Below are 20,848 nucleotides of genomic sequence, written 5' to 3'. Positions count from 1 at the left end.
ACCTCCAAACTCCCGTTAGCCCTCCCCACAAACAAACAGCAACGGTCATGGTATAATGTATGTGGAAATACAGTGTAGAACCTGCAGAACCCGGAGCAGAAGGAAAGTAATTGGTTTGGTGATATTTCTTGAGCTGAGATCAACCAACCTCAGTCACCCAAGAGGCCCAGGTTCAGACACAGGCTTATTTTCAACAAAAAAGGTGAAGCTGCTTGCTCTGTGTACTCTCACAGAGCAGTAGAATTCAGCCTAGGAGCCACGAGGTGGTATCTCTGGAGACAAGCACAGAAGGGCCCATTGGCTGGCAGCTTAAAGGTCTGCATATCTCTCTGGTTTCACTAAAAGCTACATCTCTGTTCGTATCAATATACTGTCAGGTCTAAAGGAAACTTCATTCTGGAGGTTAGACAAAAGGCAGCATTCCTGGGGAACTTGTGAATCCAGCCCCCCCTCACCAAAGGAGCCATATCCCTTGTCACTGACAGAAGTGACAATGCCTATCTGTGGTGCCTATTAGGATACCAAAGTATATGATGGCTTCCATGATCCCTCAGTATCACAAGTACCCGTTAAACATTTCAGAATCTATGCTAACATCCTCGCCCTTCTCACCTCCTCCTGTACCCCAAACTTCCCCAGCTCATGGGTTTCCCTCCACACAACTATTCTTTCTCCTTATACCCTTGCTATTTCTGCTATGTTCATTCTCTATTGTTCAAAAGCTCTTTGTCTTCCCCTCTCAGAACTCCCCCTTCCCTCACACACACACTCCTGGTTCTCTCATGGCCAGGTCTAGTCTGCTAGCTTTGTTTAGTTTACCATTTTCTCTCTCTGCTCTGGACTCTTCCTGATGCCTCTGGCTGTTCTCATTCTCTTGTATCTACAATAAAAATCTTCCCTTTAACCATACCATGGAGCAGTCAGGTCATCAGTTCATATACATACAAGCAAGAAAATCCATGTGATTGGAAATTTGTTCAAATTTTGTTTTTATTGTTGTTATAAAAGTAACTGGTGTTTTAGTATAGTAAACTGAGAGGAATATTCAAAGATAGGACAATACAACAAAGCAAAAGTGTTTCCACACAAAGTAGAATCAAGCCACATGTGCACAAAACTTTTCTTTTCCTTTTACCTTAGCAGAGGGCTGAGAAGTAGTGAAACTATTGTTTTCTTTTAGGTAGAATCTCCCTCCATCTTTGGGCTCATGATTTTTCAGTTGTTTTGTTTTATATCAATATAAATATGATAAGGGAAAATATCCCTGACCCAAAGTCAGGGTCTTAAATCAGGCCCAGAACTTTAAGAAATCTGTTGCCCATAGAATTCAGAAAGTAGCTAACCCACATCACACACTGTGGGGACAAGTCACAAAAAGTATGTAATTTGTGTTTATGTTTAAGCCTGAAGTTTTTTTTAAACAAAAGCGGTTTCTGAGTCTGGCTTCACCAGGTCCTCCCCACTCCATACTCTCAACAACAAAAACGGATCCCAGACCCTGCACAACGTTCTCCTGCCCACTTTGATACTGAGCCTCAGGGTTTGGAGATGCCAACCTCTTAAACCAATGAAGGACTGAGATTGCTCTGAGATAGAATTGAAGCGATTCTCTTATTCCTTTCCACTTAATTTATTTCTGACATATGCTGCAGATAAAATACCTCATTCCTTCCAACTTAATATACACTTGTTTATGTCTTTATCAAGCTATTTTATAATCTGTATAATATATCAATTTATAGCTTGTCACTTTGAAATGAGTACGCATTTTAAGGAATTTTATTACAAATATAGTCATCAAGGTAATGAATATCATGAAGAAGGTGAAATCTGTATATTGCTTCTTCAAAATGAAAAAAAACATTAGTTTTGGGACTGGAGAGATGGCTCAGTGCCTAAGAGCAGGAAGTCTTCCAGAGGACCTGGTTGTTTTGAGCATCCTTGTCAGGCAGGTTACAGCCACCTGTAACACTATCTTCAGGGGTATCTTCTGCCTCTTCCATACCCACACAGACATACATGCATAATTGCAATAAATATTTTTAAAGGAGTATTAGCTTTCAATGTTACCTTTTCTTAATTGTGGTGGAACAGGTTTTGCTAGCAGAGATTTGTCAACTCCCAACCCACATGTGGTTCTTTACAATATATAAAGGATGTCAGAGAATATAATGGTAAGAAGCAATATGGATTCAATATAGTGTCCTTCTAGGTGCCTCATGAATGAAATCTCAATTCAGTTACACTCCTCAAATATGCATATAGCAAGAGACTGCCAAGGCCCCAGTATCAGTCACACCTCCATTCACTAAAAGAGGAGAGCCATTAGAGTATAGGACCTGCTTGCACCCACCTGAAGGGAACCTTGGTCCTGTACTCACCAGGAGAGGAAGAGACTCCTTTTGTACCCACTGGAAGAAGGGATGGAAAGAAGACAATATAAAAACACATTCAACAACAGAAAAACCAATATGAAACCACCAGAGTCTAGGGCTTCTACATCAGCAAGACCTGAACATCCCAGTGCAGATGAAGCAGAAGGGAATGACCTTAACAACTTCATGAAAATGATAGAAGCCCTCAAAGAGAATATGAGAAAATTCCTTAAAGAAATGGAAGAAAAAACAAACCAAAAAAATACAAGAAATCAACAAATCTCATAAGGAAAGCCAAGAAAAAAACAATCAAGCAGATGAAGGAAACTGAAATTCAAACAGTTCAAGACATGAAAACTTAAATAGAGACACAAACTGAGGGAATTCTGTAAATAGAAAAGTTGGGTAAACGATCAGGAACTACAGATGCAAGCATAATCAACAGAATACAAGAGATGGGAGAGTCTCAGGCATTGAAGATACACTAGGGGAAATAGATTCATCAACCAAAGAAAATCTTTAGTCCAAAATTTCCCAAATACAAAATATGCAGGAAATATGGAACACCATGAAAAGTCCAAACATAACAATAATAGGTGTAGAAGAAGGTGAAGAAAAAACACCTCAAAGGTACAGAAAACATATTCAATAAAATGATAGAAGAAAACTTTCCCAATGTAAAGAAAGACATACCAATGAAAGTACAAGAAGCTTACAGAACACCAAATAGAGTAGACCATAAAAAAGTTCCCTCACTACATAATAATCAAAACCCCAAACATACAGAATAAAGAAAGAATACAAAGAACAGCTAAGGAAAATGGCCAAGTAACATATAAAAGACAAACCTATCAGAATTATATCTGAATTCTCCATGGAATCTCTGAAATCCAGAAGGCCCTGGATGTGTATTCTAAAAACGCTATGCGATCATGGATGCCAGCCCAGACTACTATACCCAGCAAAGCTTTCAATCACTACAGATGGATAAAAACAAGATATTCCTGGACAAACCCAGATTTAAAAATACATATCCACTAATCCAGCCCTACAGAAAGTTCTGGAAGGAAAACTCCAACCCAAGGAAATTAACTACACTCACGAAAACATAGGTAATAGATAATCCCATTTTGCCAACATCCAAAAGTAAAAAGGAGTGGAAATCCGCACACAATTACACCACCACCAAAAAATCCAAAACAAACAAGAATGAACAATCAATGGCCATTAATATCCCTCAATGTTAATGGTCTTAACTCACCTATAAAAAGACACAGGCTAGCAGAACGGATATAAAAGCAGAATCTATCCTTCTGTTACATACAAGAACCATAGCTTAGCTTCAAAGACAGATAGTACCTCAGAGTTAAGGGTTGGGAAAAGATTTTCCAATCAAATGGACCCAAAAATAACAAGTGGGGTAGCAATCATAATATCTACAAACTAGACTTGAAACTAAAATCAATCAAAAGAGTTAAAGGAGGTCATTTCATACCCATCACAGGAGAAATCCATCAAGATGAAGTCTCAATTCTGAAGATCTATGCCCCAAATACAAAGGCATCCACGTTCACAAAAGAAATATTACTAAAACTCAAATCACACATAAAACCTCACTCACTTATAGTGGGAGACTTCAATACCCCACTCTCACCACTAGACAGGACCACCAGACAGAAACTTAACAAAGAAACAAAGGAACTAATAGAGGTTATGTCCCAATTGAGTTTAACAGACATCTATTTAACATTCCATCCAAACACAAAAGAATATACCTTCTTCTCAGCCCCACATGGGACCCTCTCTAAAATCAATCACATAACTGATAACATAGCAAACCTCAATAGGTACAAAAATTGGAATAATCTCCTGTATCTTATTAGTCCACCATACTTTAAAGTTAGAATTCAACAATAACACACATTGCAGAAAACCTACAAACTCATGGAAATTGAATAATGCACAATTGCATCATTTCTGGATCAAGGAAGAAATAAAAAAGAAATTAAAAACTTCCTAGAATTCAATGAGAATGAAGACACAACATACCCAAACTTTGGGACACTTTGAAATCAGTGCCAAGAGGAAAGTTCATAGCACTAAGTTCGCACATGAAGAAACTGGAGAATAGTCACATTAGGAGAATTAACAGCACAACTGAAAGCTCTAGAACAAAAAGAAGCAAACTCACCATGGAGGAGTAGATGGAAGGAAATAATCAAATTGAGGACTGAAATCAATAAAGTAGAAACTAGGAAAACAATACAAAGAATCAATGTAACAAAGAGTTGGTTCTTTGAGAAAGTCAACAAGATAGACAAACCTTTATCCAAACTTACCAAATGGCAGAGAGTGAACATGCAAATTAACAAAATCAGAAATGAAAAGGGGGACATAACAAGGGACACTGAGAAAATCCAAAGAATCATCAGGTCATACTTTAAAACCTGTACTCCACAAAATTCAAAAATCTGAAGGAAATGGACAGTGTCTTGTATATATCACTTGCAAAATTAAATCAAGAACAGATAAGCAATTTATATAGACCTATAACCCCTAATAAAATAGAAGCAGTCATCAAAAGTCTGTCAATCAAAAAAAGAAAGCCCAGGGCTAGATAGCTTCAATACAGAATTCTTCCAGAAATTCAAAGAACAGGTAATATCAATTTTCCTCAAAATATTCCACAGAATAGAAGCAGAAGGGTCATTGCCAAACTATTTTTGTGAAGCTTCAATAACCTTGGTACCCAAACCATACAAAGACACAATTAAGAAAGAGAACTACAGTCTAATATTGCTCATGAACATTGATGCAAAAATACTCAGTAAAATACTGGCAAATCTAATCCAAGAACACATCAGAAAAATCATCCACTATGATCAAGTAGGCTTCATCCCAGGGATACAGGGACAGTTCAACATATGAAAATCTATCAATGTAATCCACCATATAAACAAACTGAGAAAGAAAAAACACATGATCATCTCACTGGATGCAGAAAAAGCCTTTGACAAAAATCCAACACCCCTTCATGATAAAGGTCTTGGAGAGATCAGGGATAACATGAACATACATAAACATAAATAAAAGCTAATACAGCAAACCAACAGACAACATCAAACTAAATGGAGATAAACTCAATGTGATTCCTCTAAAATCTGGAACAAGACAAGGCTGTCCACCCTTTCCATATCTCTTCATTATTGTATTTGACATTCTATCTAGATTAAGACTACAGTAAAAGCAGATCAAGGAAATACAAATTAGAAAGGAAGAAGTTAAAAATTTCACTATTTGCAGATGATATGATAGTTTACATAAGTGACCAAAATTTTTTTCTAGGGAACTCCTACAGTTGATAAACACCTTCAGCAAAGTGGCAGGATGCAAGATTAACTCAAAAACTCAGTAGCCCTACTATATACATAAAATAAATGGGCTGAGAAAGATATTAGAGAAATATCACCCTTTATAATTGCTACAAACAACATAAAATACCTTGGGGTAATGCTAACCAAACAAGTGAAAGACACGTATGGAAAGAACTTTGTGTCTTTAAAGAAAGAAAGGAGATACCCCAAAATGGAAAAATCTCCCATGCTCTTGGATAGGTAGGATCAATGTAGTAAAAATGACAATTTTGCCAAAAGCAATCTACAGACTCAAAGCAGTCCCCATCAAAATCCCAGCACAATTCTTCACAGACCTTGAAAGAACAATTCTCAACTTTATATGGAAAAACAAAAGACCCAGGATAGCCAAAACAACTCTGTACAATAAAGGAATGTCTGGAGGCATCACCATCCCTGACTTCAAGCTCCGTTATAGAGCGATAGTTCTGAAAACAATTTGGTACTGGCACAAAAATAGACAGGTAGATCAATGGAACCTAATTGAAGACCCTGATATTATGCACACACCTATGAACACCCGATTTTTGACAAAGAAGCTAAAAGTATACAATGAAAAAAAGAAAGCATCTTCAACAAACAGTGGTGGCATAACTGAATGCTGGTGTATAGAAGACTGCAGACAGATCCATATCTATGGCATGCATAAAACTTAAGTCCAAATGGATCAAAGACTTCAAAATAAATCAAGCCAAACTGACCCTCTTAGAAGACAAGGTAGGTAGTACCCTTGAATGAATTGGTACAGGAGACTGCTTCCTGAACATAATATTAGTAGCACAGAAACTGAGATTGACAATTAATAAACGGGACCTCCTGAAACTGAAAAGCTTCTGTAAGGCAAATGACACAATCAGAAAGACAAAGTGGCAGCCCACCAAATGGGAAAAGATCTCCACCAACCCCACATCTGACAGAGGGCTGATTTCTAAAATATACCAAGAACTCAAGAAACACCCAATAATTCAATTAAAAAGTGGGGTACAGAACTAAATAGAGAATTCTCAATAGAGGAATCTAAAATGACTGAAAAACACTTAAGAAATTGTTCAACATCCTTAGCCATAAGGGAAATGCAAATCAAAACAACTCTGAGATACCATCTTAATCCTGTCAGAATGGCTAAAAGCAAAAAAAAAAAAAATGCCAATGACAGTTTATTCTGGAGACAATGTGGAGAAAGGGGAACACTCCTCCACTGTTGGTGGGAGTGCAAACTTGTACAACCACTTTGGAAGTCAGTATGACGACTCCTCAGGAAAATGGGAATTAAGATCCAACAATTCCACTCTTAGGCATATACCCAAAGATGAACATTCATACAACAAGGACATCTGTTCAACCATGTTTATAGCTGCATTATTTGTAGTAGCCAGGACCCAGAAGCAACATAGATGCTCCTCAACTGAAGAATGAATGAAAAAAAAAAGTGGTACATTTACACAATGGAGTAGTACTCAACAGTAAAAAAAAAAAAGCAAAAGCAAAAACAACAACAAAAAATGGAATCTTGAAATTGGCAGGATAATGAATGGAACTAGAAGAATTCATCCTGAGTGAGTAACCTGTCACAAAATACAAACATGGTATGTACTCACTCATATTTTGATTTCAGACATGGAGCAGGGGAGTGCCAGACTACAATTTCACTGCCAGAGAGTCTGGGAAACAGGGAGGACTGTAAGAGAAGTGTGCATGGTTCCACAGAGAAGGGGAATGGGACAGGATATCCTGAGTGGATTGGGAGCATGGGGCGAGGCAAGAGGGAGCAGGGAGAAAGAGAGAGGGAAAAGAGGAGGGGAGAGGAGGACATGGGGGAATAGGAAGGTTGAGTCAGGGGAAGAAAAGAGGGAAGGATGAGAGATACCATACTAGAGGGAGTCATTATAGGATTGGGGAGAGATGTGGCACTAGTGAGATTTCCAGAGATCTGTATGAATGACACCAACTGGCAATCTAAGCAGCAATGGAGAGGCTACCTTAAATACCCTTCTCCAATAATGAGATTGATGACTGCCTTATATGCCATCCTAGAGCCTTCATCCAGTAGCTGATGAAAGTAGAACCTGACACCTACAGCTAAATACTGAGTTGAACTCTGGAATCCTGTTGCAGGGAGGGAGGAGTGATGAGCAAATGGGTGAAGACCAGGCTGAAGAAGCCCACAGAAACAGCTGACCTGAAAAAGGCGTTGCTCATGGACCTCTGACTGATAGCTGGGAAAGCAGCATTGGTATGTTCCAGATCCATTGAACAAGGATGTCAGTGTGGAGGTCTGGTAATCTATGAGGCCTCTGTTGGTGGATCAGTATTTATCCCTAGTACAAGAATGGACTTTGGGAGCCCAATCCACATAGAGGAATACTTTCTCAGCCTAGACACATGGGGGAGGGTCTAGGCTGTGCTCCAAATGAAATGACAGACTTTGAAGATCCTCCATGGAAGGCCTCACCCTCCCTGGGGAGAGAAAGGGGATGGGATAGTGGGTTGGCAGGAGCCAGGGGAGGAGGGGAGGGAAAGGGAACTGGGATTGACATGTAAAACAAGCTTTTTCTAATTTAAATAAAAAAGGAAAAAATGCTCATATAGTAAACCAAAGTAAATAACAACAAAGAGAACAAAGATTAAATATCTTCCATATTCATATGACTGCATTTCAGTTTGTGAGATATATAGACATTTATTAATGAACTGCTTGGGTTAAAATCTATCTGGTAGGAAAATTATACAATGGAGAAAAGGAAGTATCTTCAACATATGGTGCTGGCATAACTGGATGTTGACATATGAAGGATGCAAAGATCCATATCTACTACGGTGCACAAAATTCAAGTTTAAATTGATCAAAGACCTCAACTTAAATCCAGTTAAATTAATTCTGATAGAAGAGAAAGTGGGAAATAGCCTTGAATACATTGTCATAGGAGACAACTTCCTGAATAGAACATTAATAGCATAGACACTAAGGCTGACAAATAATAAATGAAAGGCTTCTAAAAGGCAAAGGATACTGTCAATAGGACAAAATGGCAGCCTACACAATGGGAAAAGATTTTCACCCCACATCTAACAGAGGGTTGGTCTCCAAAATATATAAAGAATTCAAGAAACTAGGCTTTGATAAAACAAATAATTCAATTTTAAAAATGGGGTACAGACCTAAACAAGACTTCAAAACAGAAGAATCTCAAATAGCAGAGAAACCCTTAAAGAAATGTTCAATATTCTTAGCCACCATGGAAATTAAAATAAAAAAGACTCTGAGATTTCATCTTACACCTGTCAGAATGGCTAAGATCAAAAACACTGATGACAGTTTACGCTGGAAAGGACGTGGAGAAAGGGAACACTCTTCCACTGCTGGTAGGAATGCAAATGTACACAGCCACTTTGGAAATCAATATGACAGTGTCTCAGAAAATTGGGAATCAATCTACCTCAAGACCCAGCAATACTACTACTGGGCATATAGGATGCTCAATCATACCCCAAGGACACTTGCTCAACTATGTTCTTAGCAGCTTTATTTTTAGTAGCCAGAAGCTGGAAACAACCTAGATGCCCCACAACCAAAGTAAGAATAAAGAGAATGTTATATATTTATATAAAAGTGTATTACTCAGCTGTTAAAAATAAGGACATCAGGAAATTTAAAGGCAAATGAATGGAATTAGAAAAAAAATCATCATGAGTGAGGTAACCCAGACCCAGAAAGATAAACATGGAATATACTCATTCGTGAGTGGATATTAGCTATAAAGTAAAGGATAACCATGTTAGAATTCAAAGACTCAGAGAGGCTAGCCAACAAACAGGGCCCAAGTGGCATGCATGGATCTCACTGGGAAGGGGAAATAGAAGAGATCTCCTGGGTGGATTGGGAGCAGGTAGGGGTGGGAACCTGAGAGATTAGGTAGGGGGGAGTAGGAGGAGGGGGAGAGAACTGAAAGAGATGACTGGAGGGGGGGTATTTTGGGATCAGGTAAAAACATGCTACCAGGGAAACTCCCCCATGAATCCACAAGGATGATCCCAGCTAAGAATCCTAGAAATAGTGGATATGTAACCTGAACTGGCTTTCTCCTATGATCAGATTAAAGACTACCCCATTGTAATCAGAAAGATTTCTAGTAATTGATGGAAACAGATGTAGAGACCTATAGCCAGACATTAGGCCAAGCTTTGGGAAGAATGGCTGTAGGAGCCATAGGACTCAAGAACATCACAAGGAAACTCACAGAAACAACTAACCTGGCTCATAGGAGCTCACAGAGTCTGAATCAACAACCAGTGAATCTGCCTGGGACTGACCCTCTACATATAAATGATAGTTGGGTAGTTTGATCTACTTGCCGGACTCCTAACAATGGGAGCAGGGGCTGTTCTAACTCTTTGGCTGGCTTTTGGGAGCCTATTCTTCATACTGGGTTGCCTTAATACAAAAGGGGAGGTGCTTACTCTTACAGCAACTTGACATGCCATAGTTAGTGTTCTGCTGGAATCCCCAGCTTGGCCCCAGTTCTTTTTCTCAAAACCCCACCCCTTCAGGAAAGCCCTCAGGAGTCCAGTTCCACATTCCTGGCAGCAGTCGGCTCCTCTTCCAAGGCTGCTAGTTACTTAAGACCCTACCTACTATGACTGGCACAAACCCAGTTTATGGAAGAATGGTCCCACACCTATGGGGTTTTTAAGCCCTCTCCTTTAGAGGGTCCATGTTATATCTTTGCTTCTCCCTTCCCCCACCTCAGCCTCATTCTCTGCAGGCTGGAGGACTCACCTACGAGTGCTTTCCTCAAATATACCTGGTCTTTTACTTTTTAATTCGGCTTGATCTGTCTTACTGCATTAGTGGAGAAACCTACTATCTGGGTACAGAATATGTGTTACTTGAAACCCATGGGAGGTCTGCCCCTTTCTGAATAGAAACAGAGGCAGAATGGGTTGAGGGAGAGGGGTGAGGGATGGGAGTAGAGGAGGGGCGAGCAGAAATTGGGGTCAGAATGCAAAATAAATACACTAATTAAATTTTAAAAGTCATAAATTGAAATCATATTCCACGGGAGGCTTTTACTTTGGTTTTACTCTCCTAATTGACAATGTCTGAACCTATTTGTGGGGTATAGTGTGAGTTTTATTTGAATATGCATTTTTATTTAAAACTTTTTATACATTTTGATTATGTTTTCTGCTCCCAGAATTCCTCCCAAAACTTTCCCTCCTTCCTACCCATCCAGCTTTATGTTCTTTCTCTCATAATAAAAAATAAAAACCTATCAAACAAAAAACCTACAAAAGCACCGAAATGAAAATCAAAGCAAGCAAGCAGAGGACCAACAAGACACAAATTGTTCAAACAAAACGAAAGTCTGATTTGCAAGCAAATGGATGACACTAGAAGAAACCATCCTGAGTGAGGTAACCCAGTCACAAAAAGAGAAACATGGCATGTACTCTCTCATATATGGATTTTAGACATAGATCTGGGGAGTGCCAGCCTACAATCCCATGGCCTGAGAGTCTGGGAAACAGAACCTTCAACCAATGACTGATGGAAGCAGAAACAGACTCAAGGCTAAGCACTGAGCTGAACTCAAGAAAGCCAGTAACAGAGAGGGAGGACTGATGACCAAAGGGATTAAGACTGGGCTGGTTTAGCCCCCAGAAACAGCTGACCTGACAAGGGTTAACTCTTGAATCCCAGGCTGATGCCTGGGAATCCAGCATGGGGCTGATCAAGACCCCCTGAATGGGGGTGTCAGTGAGGAGGCCTAGGTAGTCTATTGAGCCTTGGGTAGTAGATCAGTGTTTATTCCTGGCACACAAATGGACATTGGGTGCCCATCCCACAATGAGAGATGCACTCTCACCCTGGACTCTTGGGGGAGGTTCTAGGCCCTGTCCTGGATGAAATGACAGACTATGGACACCTCCATGGAAGAACTCACCCTCCCTGGGGAAAGGAGGGGATATTGGGTGGGAGGGGGTGGGAGGAGGGGAGGGAAAGGGAGAGGGACATGAGAGTGACATGTGAAGAAACCTTGTTTCTAATTTGAATTTAAATTTAAAAATAAAATTTTTTAATTAAAAAAACGAAAGTCTACATGCGCGAGTGTGCGCGCGCGTGCACGCGCGCGCACACACACATACGGTTGAAACACAACAAAACATGAAGTCTGTTTTTGTTGGCCAGCTCCTCCTTGGCATGGGGCCTGCCCTGGACCATTGGACAAAATTGATTTTCCTTTGCCAGTGGGTATCATTTGCAAATAGCTTCTTGGTTTGGAGTGGGAAACCGATGTCCACTCTCCTCTCTCTGCTAGGGCCATATCTGCTTTTAAACCTGTGCCGGCTTTGTGTGATACACTGTTACACATACAAGTGTGTGTTTATAAGTGTTTCAAGGACATCATATATGTAGGGGGCTGATGGAATATTAATAATCATTCCAAAGACCCACAAGCACTGTCAAATACTCTGGTTTAATCTCACTTATTCATAATAGATAACATTATAATCTCTGCCTAAGAGACAAGAAGACTGCTGCCTGAGAGTGGTCGAGGACCTGTTTTATACTATTCTGCCCTCCGACATGCAGCTGAGAACATGAGATCCCATACACAAGTCTTTCAGATTACAAGGCTAAGTGCATAGACAGCAATGTGCATTCTTTATTGCATGTAGTTTCCTGAAGATATTTAAGTGCAGAAAGGATTCTAAGAGTTTCTGTCACAGTATACAAATAGTACTGTAAAAGTAATGAACTTATTACAAGGAGGTAACTGGTAGTGATCCCTAAAATGCTGCCTCTAGCACTAAGTCTACACATCAGACTTAGGAGAGAAGAGTGAAATGTCCATACTCAAGAACTTAGAACCTGGCAGTGTTTGGGTTATCAGCAAGGAGTCCGCACAAATCCCAAAGTCTACAGACATTTGAAAATTTTTTTCCTTATCTAACTTCCCTCATTTTGTGTTGCAAATTGAATCCATGGTTTTGCATATTGTAGCACCGAGTCACATCCCCAGCACATTCAGGGATCTGGGACAGATTTTTCTTAATGAAACTCTAATGCCTGTTAACCAAGGGCCAGTTGAGTTTCTTACATACATGTCATGCTGGCCCAGTGGCAGTACTAACAAAAGCTAATTCATTAATTTAGTGCTTGTTGCCAAATCATGATCTGATTTCTGAAGTGGCAACTATCAATGCAAAGTAAGTCAAGCGTGTCCACACACCGGAGAGGTCTCCCAGGGACTGCAGAAGATTAAACCAAGGAGCTTGAAAACCTTATTAGGTCCTTGGTTTTATTGGTGTTTACTTTTTCACTCCCATTTACTGTGTTAGGAATTCTGATGCTTTTGATTAATTTCCTTACATTTCAATACAACTGCTGTACACAAATAAACAGATGGCTCCTTGCATAAACAAACTGTCTCTCTTCCTTTGGTTTTAATTCATCAAGATCACGAAGGACCTGTATTTATGACTTCTGTTTTGACAAGTCACGCTCACTATTGTTCTGTGTGCATAGAACTCTCAGAGGCAATTAGAACTCAAGGTGCTCCTTGAAGCTGGTTGCCAATTAAGTGACAACAGTAAGTAGGACCAACAACACCTGGGAACAACCATTCTGTGGTTGTTTCCTGTTTCCAACTTGGATAGTGGCAGATCTAGAACTCTAGAACACTGATGCTGCCTGACATTTATTTGCTAACTGTGTAAACTACCAGTTTCTAGAGATTATTTTATTTCCTACTGTGTTTTCTAGATAAGCCAAATGCTTTGTTCTAGCTTAAAATCCACAAGGAAAAGTTAACCATTAGACAAAATGTGAACATGATAATACATATGCAAACCATTTTATATGATGACTTGATGATGCTTGAAGGGACATTCTGAGTTAGAATTATCTGTAGAAACAAGTGGTTTGGTCATCTGACAGATACCTACACAGTTATGTTTATGAAATAAGCAATCCCCACAATAGCCAGATTATGAACTCAGCCTAAAATGTCTGTTGGCAGATGAATGGGTAAAGAATAAAGAAAATGTGGTATGGCGTTTTGATTGGCCATAAAAACAGAACAAAATTACATTATTTGAAGGAAAATGTATAGAACCATAAACCATCATGTTAAGTCACATAGGCCAGTCTCATAAAGACAGTTATTCACAGGTTTTCTATGGTGTATGGAATCTAGATTTAATAATAATAATGATGATATATAAAAGGCCAGGCATGGAGGTGTACTACTTTAATCTCAGCACTCAAGAGACAGATATCTGTGAGTTCAAGGCCTGTTTAGTCTATACAGTGAGTTCCAAGACATCCAAGGATTTAGAGACTCCTCTATCTGTCTATCTATCTATCTATCTATCTATCTATCTATCTATCTATCTATCTATCTAAATATCTAAATATCATGTTGGGGAAAAGAAGAGGAGAATCACCACAAAATCAGGGAAGGACATGAGAGAGTAATGGGGATTGAATATTACCAATGATACACACATTTAAAAGTGCCATAATAAAATGAATCATTTTACAGTGAAAATACACTAATTAAAAAAGTACTATGGACCCATGGGATTATAATTCCATTTAAAAGATATTTATGTGTCTCTGTGTGAGTAGAGGCATGCATATACCTAGTGTACACACAAAGGTAAAAACACAACTTTGTGTGTTGCTGTTTGCTTTCTACCTTGTTTGAGGCAGGTTTCTGTGTTGTTAGTCTTTGTACACCTGCCTAGCTGGCCTGGGAGCATCTGGGAGTTCCTTCTATCCCCACATTCTACCACATGGTAGTAGTTCTGGAATTATAGTCACACCACACATAGCTTTATAGATCTTCTGGGGTTTGAATTTAGATCCCCAAATTTGTATGGCAAGCCATTTATCTGCTGAATCATCTCCCTAAGCCCAATGATTTTAGTTTTGATGCTGTTTTCTGCATATCACATCTTCCACTTCGCTTTATAATTTCTTTTCACTTCAATCAAATGCTAAGATATTCACTTGGTGCCTTTTAAGGAAGTGTGTGTGTGTGTGTGTGTGTGTATGTGTCTTAAATATTAGATGAAAATCAAGATTCTCAGTGACTCAATCTGGACTATGTTTTATTTTTTTTAAATCTAGGATGAACTTTAACAGGGATAATAGTGAAAGGCTGTACCTTTAAAAATTAGCAACCTCAGTATATTCTATAGGATTGGCAGTGCCCAAAGACAAGATGAATATTTCAGTACGTCAGGTATCCATACAACTGCCAAAGAAAGCCGATGCAATCTTATGCTGCACTCATTGCCTGTGCTATTCCAACTTGAGGTAACAATGCAGCTGTATTTTGCATTAGTCGGGGCACAGCTTACCACTAGCATCCTTTGGAGACCCTGACAGATTAGTACACACATGGTACTGGTACATTTAAGCAGCAAAGATCACTGAGAATGCTCCCTACAAGAAACAGCAATTAAGGGAGATGTGATAGGAGCTTTTAAACCCATGAAGGGTTTACAGGCAGCAGCTTAATTGCTTATTTTGTATTTTCCCACAGTAGAAAGGAAAGAGAAACAGGACTATTTTACTCCCGCATAGAGAAGGGCTTTCTAATCACTGGATCATTCTAACAGGAAAATGGGTTTCCTGAGGAGACCATGCACCTCCATTTGGAGAGGTATTCAAATAGATAAAGCAACTACCAGGATTGGATACCAAGTGACACTGATGTTCAGCAAGGCTGGATAAGGTCTGTTGCATCTTATTATATTCACTGATTTCCTCCTTCCATCAGGACCCACCCCACAATGGTGTTTGCCTGGCTTTTCTCCCCTTGTGACTGATGGACAATGTGTAGGAAAATATTCTGAGTTTACTCAGAAAATTCCTGCTTGAATCAAATGCTTCTGTGATGGCTGTCAAATGATCTTTTGTGACCATCCTTCTATGCACATATACCAAATGACATTCTACCTAGGAAAGACTGTTCTTGTCTCTGTGGTGTGTTTATTTACTTACAAATATTGAAAATAACTCATGACTCCTTATTTTATCCAACAGTTTATAAGATACCCACTGTTTCTATTTTGATGCTTAAAATATCCCCATTTTTGGCCAATGGGAGTCTTGTGAAGTTGGGATCTCTGTCTTGTTGGCATTTTATAACTCAGCATTTCATTACATTCTAGTCCAAAAAGATGTTCTAGACCTCTCTTTTGTGAGGTGTGTGTGTGTGTGTGTGTGTGTGTGTGTGTATGTGTGTATGTTGTCTGATAGAGATACACATACACACACAGAGGGGAAGATGGAAAGAGGAAGAGAGAGAAGGAGGGAGAGGCTATTAAAGCTTATCATTTTTCAATGAGGCTGTACTGGGTTATAGGAACATACACATGTCGCCATGCCCAGCATTTGTCTCTTACATGTGTACTGGGGATTGACATCATGTCCTCGTAATTTCACAGAAAGTGCTTGCCCAGTGAGCCATCTCTGCAGCCCTAGGCTTATCTTACACTTTCCTTTCCTGTATCCCTAGAGTCAGTCACTTCTTCAAGAACCCTGATATTTTTTAGTTGAGTATATTTTTGAGAAACCCAGACAGGGACATAGAGACACTCAATATGCTCTTGTTACTGATGTCATCTTACACACACACACACACACACACACACACACACACACACACACGCACACATGAGTAAGAAAGTACATATGTACATCATAAATATTTATATCTTTAATATATCTTATTGTGCAAATACGTTCTTAATTATCTTGAGCTTTTTTGTGCTATTGTGCTTTGTATTAATCCCCTAGCCTTGCTGGCTACCTACTCTGCATCACTCTGTACCCATCCATGAGCATTTCATGTTCTAGATTCTGGGTCCACAGACCCATCAGTTCCTAGAGCTCTCTAACCCATCTCATCATCTTTCATAGTCAGCCACTCTGATATTTCCTTTGTGCTAGGAAAGAAAATGAAGGGGAGGTTGTTTAGTCTGAATTTTATTTGACATCTAAATATTCAGAACACATCACCAAGAGTGACAGAGATGACTCAACTGCTAATGTGCTTGCCCCACAAATATGGGGACTGGCAGTTGGATCACTAGCACCCCCATAATGTCAGGTGGGTAGGCAGCCCCACTAATTCCAACACAGGCAGAGACAAGGATCCTTGTAGCAAATTAACTAACTAGACTAGCAATATCAGCAAGCTGTGGGTTCAACTGAGAGACCCTGCCTTAGATAGTAAGCTAGAAAGAAATCCCAATAGCAACCTCAAACCTCAACACCATGCACATGTGTACTTGCACAACCATGTATATCCATGCACATGAAAAAATGCATGCATGCACTCAAGCATCACCCAACACACATACATTCATACCAGAAGAAAAAATGAAATAAAATATACTACCAAACACTAAAATTTAAAAGATAGTTAACTCTAAAATGGAGAGCAGATACCCTTTAAAAACTGAAGTTTTACATTACTTGGAATAAAAAAGAAATAAAATTAACCATTCCATTAAAATTTAAACAATGGCTTTCTACTCATCATACAATGAAGAAAATCTGAATTAATATATAAATAAAACATTTATTGTCAGGAGCAAGGTATTGCTTAAAATATATATTTAGCCTTTTGAGAATGATTCCCTCCTTAAATAAAAAAATATTTTCTAATTATTATAGTCTGCTGGGTCATTACTCTATTCAGCTGTTGTTGTTGTTGTTATTTTCTGAAATAGTGTCTTGCCCAGAATAGAACTGATCTAGACTCCCTGAATGTAGGTGCCAGTTAGGAGGCCTGGGCAATCTCTGGGGCCTCTGGTAGTGGATCAGTGTTTATCCCTAGTATACAAATGGACTTTGGCAGCCTGTTCCACATAGAGGGACACTCTCTCAGCCTAGATCATGGGTGAGCCCTGCTCCAAAGGATATGACAGACTTTGAAGATTTCCCATGGAAGGCCTTACCCTCCCTGGTGAGCAGCAAGGGGATGGGATAGGGGGTTGTGGGATTTGGGAGAAGAGTGGAGACAGAGGGAACTGGGACTGACATGTAAAACAAGCTTGCTTCTAATTTAAATAAAAAAAGTGTCTTGCTAGGTGCCTGGGATGTCCTGGAACTGTCCCTTTGTCTTCATTTCCTGTATGCTAGGATTACTGGACTGTGTTGCTACTTGGCCACTGTCTTAGATTCTTCATTTTAAAACACACACACACACACACACACACACACACACACACACACACACATCCAATGTGTACTTTTATTCTAGAGTTACTTAGAGACAATAATCCATTGTGTTGGGAAGTTTAATAGGAACACAGGATGGGGAGGCATGGGGGGTCACTGAGATATCCATTCGTGTTTCTTTTTCACATTGTTTTATTATTGCTAATTACAGGTACAAATTCTATGCCTGCCTACAACCTGTGGGGAACAAAGACATGATCAAAACAGAAGAAAGAAAAAGAAATAGGGAATTTCTGAAATGTACTCCTGAATAGCAAAGAATCCCTCCCAAAGGTCATAGGGTCATCTCCCTCTTGGACAGCAGGCTGCCTATTTTACCCAGGCAGGGCCAGCCTGCAAGTCTAAATCACCTTTATTCAGCACATAGTCGCCAATTAAAGTCTCCCTTTGGGTGATGCTCTCTCAGCTCTGCCCGTCTCCAACAGTGGCTCCATTCCTGGCACACCACAAGAATGGCAAAAATAAGGTGGCCATATGAAGAACACAGAGAGCCTGTCCTAAAACCAGCGTGAAAGGAACACTGCTGACTGATCAGAACCCTGTAAAAGAGGACAGCAATGTATGAACACTTTCCTGAGTCCAGCTGTTTAATTGGTGTCTGGATTCTTTCAGCATCCTAGTAAATGACATAAAGGAAAACACCCCAGTCCTACTGAGTAGAAACTGGGAACACTTTTGTAAAGCAATTTACAAATCACCTCTGAGCAGGGTACTTACAGTCTATTATCAAAGAGGAAATAAACACCAAATAGAGCTGCTTAATAAGAGTGAACGACACAAATAGAAATGTCACAAGACAGGTGAGGGTGGCAAGTATGTTGTACAGCAAGCACTCTTGTGATTATCAAGGTTGGTGAACTTCCCTGGTCCTGATGTGTAGCAGAGAATGCCTACATAATTTGTTACAAGAATTGTTCTAATGACACCCCAACACCCTTGGTTGCCTTTCAAGTCTTAATCCAACTATTAAAATCAAGTTGTTTGTTTTTAAGAACAAGTTATAGTTTGTCTGAAGGTCAGTCGTAGTCATACTCTTATTTTTGCATGCCACTAGGGAAAGCAAATGTCCTCATTTTGGATTTGCACTGTGTGGAAATCATGGGGTCTGTCAGCTGTGAGGTCTTTCTAAATGCAAAGAATTTTCTGAAGGTGAACAAGCTTCTATGATCAGTAAGAATACTCTTCTTATTTTAAACATAATTGTTGATTCTTTGGAAATTTCACATCAGAAGTGCCCTCATCTGCATGCCAGGCATTGCTGGGCAGCACTGTCCCTCTCACCTCCCAGTCCCTTCATAGCCACTCCTCACCCTGGCAGTATGCTCCCCCCAATTAATTAAAAACAAAACAAACAAACAAAAAACGCCACCTCCATCCTCATCTTTCCAACATCTCTTCATTTATCCTTGTGGCATCAGGACCAGCGGTATGTCACACAGAATACCCCTTTTTTTCCAACCAGCCCCACCTGAAAAATGTTCGTTGCAATGTCTGGTTCAAGGCTTCTAGCACACCATCCTCACTGGACCTTCACCAAAACTCCTCACTGTTGTTGCCTCTAGTTACAGAGATCCTGTGCTTAGTGATTGGCAGGACTAGGCCCTTTGCGAACTCCAGCAGATCACAGATGGGGCAGCTGTTAGGGTGGGCCAACCCAAGGCCCAGGATGTGTGTCTGGGTGGTAGCTGATCTGCTCAATCTGGGCTATTGGGATCACCCCCTCAGACGAGAGACAGAGATATCTCTCTTAGTCCCATGTCATCAGGGTCAGCTCTTTCAAGCCTGTGGTGAGGGGTGGGGCCATCTCTCCTGAGCTCTGGGGTCAGTCTTCCCATGAGGGGTTGGGAAGTGGCATCAGTTCTCTTGCAGGGTTCAGTGAGGGGCAGGGCTAGCTCTCTCAGGGCCAGTAAGGGATAGCACTGATTCAATATGTCCCTTGCATTTCAACATGAATGGTTCCCTGTGGTAACACAAGCCTTGAATATCAGCCCAGATCCTAGCTGCCGTTTTGCCAAGGACCCAGACATGGCCCATGACAGCAACCCAGCCCCAGCCTCGTGTGACTATACAGGCCACTCAGATTCATGTGGTCCTTGTGGCAGCAAGGCCCTTGGCCACCAACATGGCCACAGGTAGCAATCCAGAACGTTGGCATCTGCATTACCTTAGATGGTATCAGGGACCATGGACACCAACACAAATCCTGACTGTGGTAGGGCCATGGACCCAGACATGGCCCTCAGCAACAGCCCTGGCACAGATGACACCATGAACTTAGTGGCAGTATGGCCCTTGGACACCAACATGACCACAGGCGGTGGCCCAGACCCCAGACATCCATGTGGCCTTTGGTAGCACCATAGGCTACAGACATCACAGACCCTGACTGTGATAGGACCACATACCCAGACATGGTCTCAGACAACAGCCTGGGCTCCTATGTCATCATGGCTCCATGTGGCAGTGCAGGCCACCCAGATCAGCACATTCCCCACAGCAGAGCCGTCCTTGGACACCAACTTGGACCCAGAGTCCTGGCACAGGCGTGGCCTTTGAGGGTATCATGAGCCACAGATAACAACTCAGACCTTGACTGCAACAGCACTGCAACCTGGCCTGGACATCACCTTGACACCTTGCAGTAGTTCAGGCCCCAGCTGCATCATGACCCTCAGAGCCCCACCTGGCCTCAGACACTGAGTATTTGCTTGGCCTTTGGTGGTATCAGGAGTCACAGATATCAACCCAGACCCTGGCTATGGTAGGGCCATGAATTAAAAACACTCTTAAAGCAG

General features: G+C 40.5%; 1 protein-coding gene across 8 annotated transcripts in view; it reads right to left on the bottom strand.

Annotated features, from left to right (window-relative positions):
• The window catches only part of Cntn4 (contactin 4), a 1,002,315-nt gene that overhangs the window by 34,302 nt on the left and 947,165 nt on the right, over positions 1-20,848 (bottom strand). The gene's annotated exons all lie outside the window — the stretch shown is intronic.

Source organism: Mesocricetus auratus, unplaced genomic scaffold (genome assembly GCF_017639785.1).
Source record: "Mesocricetus auratus isolate SY011 unplaced genomic scaffold, BCM_Maur_2.0 Super-Scaffold_100676, whole genome shotgun sequence".
NCBI lineage: Eukaryota > Metazoa > Chordata > Mammalia > Rodentia > Cricetidae > Mesocricetus > Mesocricetus auratus.
This window is presented reverse-complemented; position numbering and strand designations above follow the sequence as displayed.